General features: G+C 36.3%; 1 protein-coding gene across 2 annotated transcripts in view; it reads right to left on the reverse strand.

Moving 5' to 3' along the window:
* LOC121424732 (transforming acidic coiled-coil-containing protein 3-like) overlaps nucleotides 1-8,004 on the reverse strand; it is a 54,347-nt gene extending 46,343 nt beyond the window's left edge. Inside the window, exon 1 of one of the 2 annotated variants that reach the window (XM_041620487.1) lies at nucleotides 7,790-8,004. The gene's annotated coding sequence lies outside the window, so the exon portion shown is untranslated. Of the gene's footprint in view, nucleotides 1-4,373; nucleotides 4,399-7,789 lie in introns of those variants that run through there. The other variant, XM_041620489.1, reaches the window with a different exon arrangement.
* Nucleotides 8,005-10,354: the final 2,350 nt, after the last annotated feature.

Genomic DNA, 10,354 nt, shown 5'->3' on the forward strand with positions numbered 1-10,354 from the left:
TTTTGAAATTTGCAGAAATTTTAGTGGTAAAGTAGTGTACATGAGATATAAGAGATCACCATGAACACCAAACATTTTTTCAAATTCGGAAAAGAAAATATTTTTCTTTTCCTTCTGATTGATTAAATCAACCTTTTCATTTGCCATAAAGCTTGTATTCCAGGACATGAAATAAACAAATTTGCAAGAAAACATAAACATTTCAGGTGAGAATGTACTGAGATTTGATAGAACATTTTGGATATTGCTTGAAGCAGCTACATGCCAAGTTCAAAATCACTATTTGTTCGGCCACCATTCATACCGCTAGTGATTAACTACATGTAGGGTCTGAACAGCAAACTACCGTAAGCGGGCCGATGTGTGTTCAGAGCAGATTTGCATTTACACATATTCATTACAACAAAATGATGCATGTTCATGTAGGTCCCAACAAGTCTCAACCGAGACTGCATTTTGATTTGAGCAACTTTGGATGGGTTGCCATGTACCAGTAGATCAATTTTTTTTTTGGGGGGGGGGTACCCTGATAAGAACAGAGCTGGACCTCGAGGGGAAAAAGCTATTGAGGTATAAAGGGAGCCTGATTGGGATGCTGAATTGGATTTTAGTGTGACATCCAAGGGCTTAGAAAAGGAAAGGCTAATGACTTGTAGTTGTTATGTAATAGTAGCAGACTGCACCTTTCACCTTGTGGCTTTCCCTGGATTCCCGTGGTATGGTATATGATCAAATAATTAGCAATGAAAAGGCGCTTACAAGATTCCAGCTAAAAGCATAGCTCTGAATTTTGGTACAGTGCCTACATATACTGCCTTGGGAGGGTCCACATACAACAGTGTTCAGGAGAAAACCTATGCTTGTTGAGTTGAATTCCCAAGTTTCTCAAGGATTTGCTGATAGTCCATCTGAAGTGTGCAGCAACGTGATTGTGGTTTGGTACCAAAAAAGACATTGAAACTGCCATGTCCTATTTGGACAATGCCTAAAATATTAAAGGAGGATAATATTCTAATCCAATATTTGAAGAAAAAGGAGTCATACATGACATCATTGGCTACCAGACCATGCCAGATGATGTGAGTGACTATTGAGAATACCTTTCTTACAAGGAAAAATTATTCCATCCGTTGTGGATGCTGAATTGTATAAACCTGTAAACTTTCATATACAGATAGGGAGAAATAGTTAAAGTTTTGAATGATATCAGGCCACAAAAAGAATGTTTGAGTTGATGTCAATGCCAAGACCTCATAACACCTCCTTCAAGTGCCCCCTCCTCCTCTAAAGAGGAGAGTGGTAGAAGCCCTAGTGTGACAATGTGGTATGGTATAGGGAATGTGAGTTGATGGGCAAATATGACCATAAACCAAGAATAAAACATCAGGATGACATATTATGAACTTTAAAGAAAGCAGTTATTATGTAATTAAGCTTGTTTTTTGGTTAATGGTATTTTACTCTTCTACATCATGCAAAAAATACTTTCAATGTTGAGATAAATGTTGTATTTTTGCACTTGTCGTGTCACTCATGTTTTGGATGTCGTGTCACTCACGGTATATAGGAGGGTACCATTTTCCATAGAGGTTTGATTGATTTTGACTATATGTGTTAGATAGGTACACTATTTATGTCCATTTACTGGTACTCACAGTACTCCATGACAACTACTTGGGCACGAATCCAACCATATGTGTTAGTGGTCAGAAACCCATGTCCAAAATTTGTCGTGTCACTCACGCACCGTTTTTTAATCATATCTACTAAACGAATTGTTGAATTCAAATCAAACTCACAGTGGCCCATGCCAGTCCTACATTGTATATAATATAGTAGTCATGATTGATTCATAACCTTAAGTTTGAAGATATGAGCCCTTAAACCTCTCCGATTGTCGTGTCACTCACGTTTGAAAATGACCATATACTAGTACATAATTCAACTTAAATCATAACTAGTCAAGGCTTATATGCATTTGTTTCTAATTCTTTTCACAAACAGTAACAAGTGGCTAAATAATTCTTTTGCCAGCAATTAAAATACGACACGTACTTTTAGAGTAATAGCCAAATACTTTCTTAGTATACATCAATGAAGTTAAACATTCACTTGATTCTGAAATGATTTGATTTCAGATCAAAACTTGTTTTGATTTAGTGTCCATTATGTTTATCTGTTTATGTGAATAATAATCTTCTCTGTTATATCAAAATCATAATATCATTATTTTCCTTTTCATTAATTTCGCAAATAAGTTCTTAATACAAACATACAATTTTCACTTTCGTGGATCAACTCTTTCAATTCGAATAATTTATAATGAATCTAGACAAAAACTGAAAACCGGAAATCCGAAACCAGAACCGGGAACCGGGCCGAAAACCGGGTCAAAAACCTACACGCCCTGCTCTCATTCCTAAACAGGGCAAATCGAGACACTACAAATTGACTTTATTTAATTTATCTGACATATATGGAAAACATAAAAGATCTAATGAATTCAACAAACACTTACTCTTTTCTGGCGGGACATAAAACCACGTTTAAATCACATTAAACAACAGAAAGTTTCCCCCAAACTGCGGAGGCCGATACTGGCGTCTGACTCCTGAACCTTTCAAAAATGGAGTGACACGTCAACGCACCTATGCACCAAACTCCACTAAGCGGACTTAATTTGCATAACAAAATATCGCATGTCATTCTATACGGTGTCCTAAATAAATGAAGGGAAATAAATTCAAATAATTAAACGCTTTCAATATTGATATTATATAAATTCAAACATCTTTTCGCTGGCGAAACAGTTTCATCGAGTCATTCTCTTTCTTTCGAGGTATGCTCGATGTATACCTCAGTCATTTTAGCAGGTAAATTATCCAAGAGTTTTGGCCATCGATCGATTTCATTTCCATAAAAACACTGCCTATAATTTGCACTGACTCTGCAGTGAATATTGTCTTTACCATACGCCCACTACAATAGTGTAGCTACCGCCGTTGGCCTGGGGAGGCAGCCGGCAGCGCAGCTGCGTGTATTTAATATTGGGACTCCCAGATCCGGATAAATCCCTTATCCGGATTGGTGCTGGTCCCAACGTGTCCGGATAAGAGAGGTCGGACTGTATTCATTAGGTGGGCTGATGTCATATCCCCACTTGTTCTTTTGTATTTGATCATATGAAATTGCACTGTACATGTAGGTTTATTCAAAAAATTTCTACCAAGAACTAAAACGATTGGATTGACAACTGCTTAAGTGCATTAGTTATTTATTGCTGCAACTTATTTCATCATAATGGAGATACATCATTAACACACATTTTTGAAAAATATTAACAATTATGATTTCATGTAATAACATAAGAAAAAGGAAATTGGGATGTGACATCATGATCAGACAACCTCATGCATATTTCAAAAGGGTAAGTTGAAACATCGTAATTTTCTTTAATGCCTGTAAAATGAATTTATGCAATACTGCCCTCAATTTATTGCTATTAATAATACAACAGTGAACTTATTATTATTAATTTACCCCGCATTCCAACTAACCCCGATCTCCCCTACAAAGTGGCCATAGCCTATACACCGTGTGGGGTTCAGTGACGCAGCAAGAATTTGGGTTGAGGTGAACCGAGGTGAACATCTCTATTTGAAATGAATTAACACTGTATGAATGAAAAACATGAGGAAAACAGATGTGACACAGTCCAGCCTACAACTACAAGACATATAGTGTTCTATGAAGACAGAGATACATGTATCATCTATGGACAAAGCAATATGATCCTTTACCTGCAGTCCCAATGATAATGAAAGGTGTTGTGTTTTCTCCCTGTCATCGTCATTATGATGGCTACATGACCATTTAAGGTCAAGGGAAAGTGACTGCTCAAGCACATGTATGCAAAAACCAGAGTTATACTACATTACAAGTGACATGCGAGATTTCATCTCTTTGAAAGACTTAACATAAAATTGTGATTGAATACAGTGTAAATATCTAGTATCTATTTTGCAGTGAATTGTGTACCCATCTCTACAGCTCTCTGGTTGAGCCTTAAAGTTCTGTCATTCCAAGAAAAATTTGATTTGAATACAAATTTTAATATAGAAAAATCAACAACCATGGCACTAAAAATTTAATCTAAATGAGAATGTAAAATAAGAAAGCTATTTGAGTTTTGCGTACATGTACATGTATTTGTGCACTTTGTTACACTATACTGCACACACACCACAGGTGACTGTGAGGAGCAAATGAGGGCTGATGATGTCACTATGTACATTTATTTTTTCATTCAGGACAATGAAAAACAGTTTGCAATGAAATGTAATACCTACATGATAAAAAGTACTTTAACTTACCAGTAGGTCTGTATGTAATCTCAACACGACTCCACCAGGACGTTCGTATACAGATTACAAAATTACACACTAGTAATTCATTCCACCAAAGGCAGGAAGCATTTGATCACTTTTTCCTTCAGGATACAACATAAATGCCTGTTATGTGTCGTTACTTGGAACTGCAGTTCTTGTATCAATAACCATTTCTACCACGGGATATGTATTACTACTACTTCATGTACAGTCCCACACATGCCATCTCATGTTACAGATCACTGCTAAAAATAGTAGCTTACAATACACATGTCAACTCCCCTAATGAATCCAAAAGTGCACAGTGACCCACCTAGCAGCAAGCTATGACAGTGACATGCATCATTTACATTTCTAGTTTGAAGACCGAGGACAAATGGAAACATTAACTCAGTGTCAATGAAGCTGGATCATACTGGGATGAAAGGTCTTGTGAGTTATGCATCAAAAATGCAGAACGACTGAGGTACTTATAATTATTATCGGGTTCATTCATTGTGAACAGCCCAGCTCTGTCGAGAGCAAGAAAGGGGTACTGGTATTTGTCAAAATTGTGAATCATGACCTTTTTGTTGCAGGCTGATATGGAGGCGAGTCTAGTCTAAGGAAGGGCAAGAGAAATCTAGAAAACATTTTACCCCCTATCTTTCTAACCAAATTTCAGTACAATCTTTTGCATCCTCATTCCTTATACGCATACTAAAATGAAGCACTTAGAAATAGGCTTGCAGACATACATGTAGGCTTGTAGCCTAACTAATCAAATATCCCCAAAAGCTATCAAAGCAAATATCCCCGTGTCTGTATGTCCTTTGAACAATTCTTTGGTTGGTTGCTTAATAGTGCTTACGTGTGTGAATTCAAATTCATTGTTAATACTTGTCTAATTGTTCTTTAAAAGGCAATTAATCAGGCAGATCTGTGGAAATCTAAGTTTAATAGGAAACCATCCCGAAACAAAGAGGAATCATGCTTGCGTGGGCACATCGATCCTGGAAAATGTGCATGACTGTACGGTACATGTCACGATCACTCACAGTATTATCAGTGAGCTAAAGCATGTCAACAATGCATGGAATGTGAACATGTACTGCATGCATAACTTTTAACCATGGACCCTACATTTGTACATGTACATGCACAGTTCTCATGTTCTATCAAATGTCCTTTACCAGATTTTAGTTTCACAAAATTCAAACTTTTCTCCTGATCACCTGCAAAATATTGGAGATGATGACAAATGATAATGCTGGTACATGTACATGTACAGTGAAGCACACGCAACAAATCAATGTCTGCCATCAAGACTTGCACATTACTGTGTGGGACTACAGTGTGGGACTACAGTGTGGGCCCATTCACACTAGTATGACACACACAATCACATATGACTTGTCCTTGTCAAATGAGGTCAATCTGAACAACCTGACCAGGAAATTGGGATAGGAAGGAAGGAAGCCACTTTTATGACATTATATTCCAACGCACTATTAGTAACCATATTTCATGTCTAGGTCAAACTCTAGGCCCTATATATCGTGGTGTAGTTAACTGTTTACTTATTTGTTGTCCATTTGTCAGAAGCATGTAGCAATTTTATAGACACATAATCTGAACTCGAGTTTTATCTAACATTTATGCTCTGAAATTGTGGTTTAACTTATAGACAGCTAATTGACACCTACAAATGTAAAAGTAAAGGATCAACTTGTCAGCACATTTGGCACCCAATTGATTCATAACTAGCCTATTCATAATTATCAGGGAATAGGAACTGAATTAGTTTTCTTCATAATTACTTGTAAAGTGTGGGGGAAAAAAAGAGAATTAACATAACAATTGAACGATATGCACAGTTTTTAAAATACATTTTTGGCTTCCATAATTTTAGAAGAATTAGACTAGAGCATGGTCTAACTTAAACTGAACTTAAGAATATGGGTCAATTATAATGGGTCAGAATATATATATTTTTTAAATACAGTTTACCCAAAATGTATGTCAAGTAAAAAGGTATGAGAATCCAGAAATGATCTTTGATACAATTCTAGAATGTAGACTACAAAGTACAGTGTACACGTCTCTGCAAATACTCAAGACTTGATCATTCAACAAAATACAGGTACAAGTTTGGGTTGCTACTGAAAGAAGCTATCCTTTTATCCTGGGTGTTGCAATTGGTTGGTCAAAATATTGGATCGGATCCCTTCCAAGAAATACATGTATCCATCAACTTCATCACGTACATATCTCATAAGCATTGAATCTCAATGGACCATATCATCGCTTGCGCTTCATAAACACATCACAGGCGTCCTGTCTTACATGTACTCTAAGAGTTACTTCATAATTCGATCATGACTTGTGACTCACATCCTATCCATGCAATGTGGCATAAGCTGCTAAACCTCCATGACTTAAACCTGAAAATCTCAGCCATGTGGATATAAGGAAAGTGAATTAAGAGATCATTTTCATCGAGCAATAACCGTCTTTGCTGGAATATGATCTGCAAAGCAATAGCAAAGAATCTATTGCATGGATAGGTGTGTCGTCCAGTAGGCTTGTTCACCTGTTTAGGGCTATCACAGGATATTGGTCCATAACTGCAGCTATCAGCATGCTATCAGCAAAGCTTCCTCAATGGGTTATCAGCTCCAGTCTATATGCAGGTTTCTTATGCAATGTATACATCAAGTACAGTGTATTCAAATAACAAATAATCCAGTTGTACAAAAATACAACTCAAACTAGTACTAGAGAAGTACAGATTACCGACTGATGAGTTTTCTTAAGCTATGAAATGTGAGCGAAGTGCAACATGTGTGGGTTTAAAGTTCACAAACATGTTTTTTTTCTCTCTCTTTTTTACAATGTTTCATAATTATCTATAGTTTGTAAAAGTGAACTAACCAACATTGTATATCATGATTGCATATTATTAGCTCATCTTTGAATATACCTTCAGAGATAAGTACATCATAGGGTTTTCATACTTTATGTAATGAAAGTAGCTTTGCTACTTGATTACATAATTATTGCGGTATGAATGTATTTTTGAATGTGTACGTGTACATGTAGGAACCTGGTCAGATGTGAGTAGATGACGACTTTGGATAATGTGAGAAAAGGCTGCTGGATGATATTTTCTTTTTGAATCACGCTACGTATAGAACACATTAATGTTAACATATAAAAATCACTTATGATGTGATAAACAGAAAAGACAGTTTACACAGCAAATCTACAACAAATACTCAATAATTTTGGGGGTTTTTTTACTTTTGTTCTCCCACTGCACTCAATATCACAAACTTAGCAATATGATACGACTACACTCTACAAAGAGGAAAACAAAAGAAGGCCAGAAGAATATCACCATTTTACCAAAGAAAACTTACTTGAAAATCAAAACTTTAAACTGTTCCTTCCTCCTCTGCAAAACCAATGGGTACTACCATCTGGGAATATGCATGCAATGCAATCAATGAAAGATATGAAATCTGTCAACCTTCTAATAACTACAGGTGACGTGCCAATAAAACAGTTTTATGAACAAATTATCTCCACAAAGCAACTGACAGTGAATCATACCTTCTCTACAAAACCTCACTAATGGAAAAGAAAGTTATACAAGGGCCTGCCAATACTCTTAAATTCTGGAATCTGGAGTACATAGACTCATTGGTCAATCCTTTCAAATCAACCATGGAATAAAATATTTTGCCAACTGACTACAAATCTTCATAAGTTATCATTTTTAATTTATTTTTTTTTTTTTTTTTTAGGGGGAGGGGTTCTTTCTTGTATTTATAATAGTACTAAACATTTGTTGTTTTAATGAAATGAGTGCGAATTTCATATTCATAAATAAAAAGATAAAACCGATGAATTATCTAAAATCATATTCTTAAAGGTCAAGTCCACCTCAGAAAAATGTTGATTTAAATCAATAGAGAAAAATAAGACAAGCACAATGCTGAAAATTTCATCAAAATTGGATGTAAAATAAGAAAGTTATGAGAACTTATGACATTTCAAAGTTTTGCTTATTTTCAACAAAATAGTTACATGAACGAGCCAGTTACATCCAAATGAGAGAGTCGATGACGTCACTCACTATTTCTTTTGTTTTTTATTGTTTGAATTATACAATATTTCAATTTTTACGAATTTGATGATTAGGACCTCATTGCCTGAAGCACAAAATGTTAAAATAATGGAATTCCACGTGTTCATGGAGGAACAAAACTTCATTTCACATGACAATGATGAGAAAATAAAAATATTTCATATTTCATATAATAAAATACAAAAGAAATAGTGAGTGAGTGATGTCATCAACTCTCTCATTTGGATGTAACTGGCTCGTTCATATAACTATTTTGTTGAAAATAAGCGAAACTTTAAAATGCCAAAACTTTCTTATTTTACATCCGATTTTGATGAAATTTTCAGTGTTATGCTTGTTGAATTTTTCTCTTTTTATTCAAATCAAGTTTTTGTTGGGGTGGACTTGTAATTTAAATCTGACAGTGGGTTGATCCTGATTTCAAATTCTGTAAGATGTGACATCATCTGAAAGATGATACTTTAACTTGTCATACCAGACTGAAAATTGTTTAAAATTCAATAAGACAAAGGTCATTTTCAGGGATCCCTTGACCACTGTATTGATAACTAACAACACATAGGTCTACATGACTAGTAAATGGAAAAAGATGTCAGAAAATTGCCATGATTTCACAGGAATCTACTTTTTGTTTGAAAGAGTGAAAAAAATGAAATTTGAATATGGGCATCATGGGTTATGTGAGATACATATTTTATGCAAACTATGTTTGAAAATGGGGGAGGAAAGAAAAGCTTTATAGTTGAAACAATGCTCAAATTCAGATTCTACTGTCAACACTCTTGAGTGTATACATTAATAAAAGGTGGTGGAACTCAAGATCCTAAACCCTGTAATGACGAGTAGTTAGTGGCAATAGATTCATCATTCAAATGATCAGTTTATAAAAGAAAATATAAAAAGAAATTGGCATCCAGTCAGTCTGATAGTGATATACACACTTTCCAAAAAAAAAAATTAAAATGGCAACAGAGTGCTGCTCGATCAATGAATGGAATTCCTGCATTGTACATGCCCTCCACAACATCCTATACAAAATTTGCATGGACAAGCAGGACACCATTTTATTTATTTTTTATTTTTTGTATCTGCCACGGTACCAACAACGCTTTAAAATCTGCATCCATCGAATCTAAACAAGTACATCAGATCTTCATTTTTGAGGAGCGCGATCGCACCGGCGCTCCTACATAAAATAAGGAAAACAAAAAATCGCGCTCCTAAAAAAAAAAGCCTTCACCAGAGATGCCAACTTTTGGAAATCAGAATTAGGGAGGATTTGCAACCGCCACCAAATTATGTGCGCTACGCACATCTCGAGCGCGGAGCGCTCGACCCTTGCGGCCGGGGTCCAGGGCCCGCCTTAGGGCCCTGGAAGCTCTGGGTTTCTAGATGCTCTCTGGTAATGTTGTAACCCGCAAGTGAAAACCCGAACCGTACCGTCCCGTATAATCCAATAATTTGCAAGCGGGACCCGCTGACCCGTCGGGTTTTAACCCGCAAGTCAATTTATCTTTGAAAAATGAAAAACATTATTTCTGCAATCTCCACACTATACAGGCTCAAATCAGGAAAATATGTCTGCTACTACCTAGCCTAGAGTGAATTTACTTACAATTTGCAAATTCGCCTTTTATTCCGGAGAGAGAATGTTTTTTTTTGGTGACTTTGTACCACGAAATGGGTCCGCTCTGATCTCGAAATTTAAAGCATTACGCAATTAACGCCTCGGATCGGACCTAGCGAGCCGCAGCTCAGCGCGCTAGCTAGCCCAGGCTGCCCAGCAAGGATCGGCAGACGGCAATGTTGTATCCAGGTCGGTCGACACTGCGAC

Source organism: Lytechinus variegatus, chromosome 12 (assembly GCF_018143015.1).
Source record: "Lytechinus variegatus isolate NC3 chromosome 12, Lvar_3.0, whole genome shotgun sequence".
Classification (NCBI taxonomy): Eukaryota; Metazoa; Echinodermata; class Echinoidea; order Temnopleuroida; family Toxopneustidae; genus Lytechinus; species Lytechinus variegatus.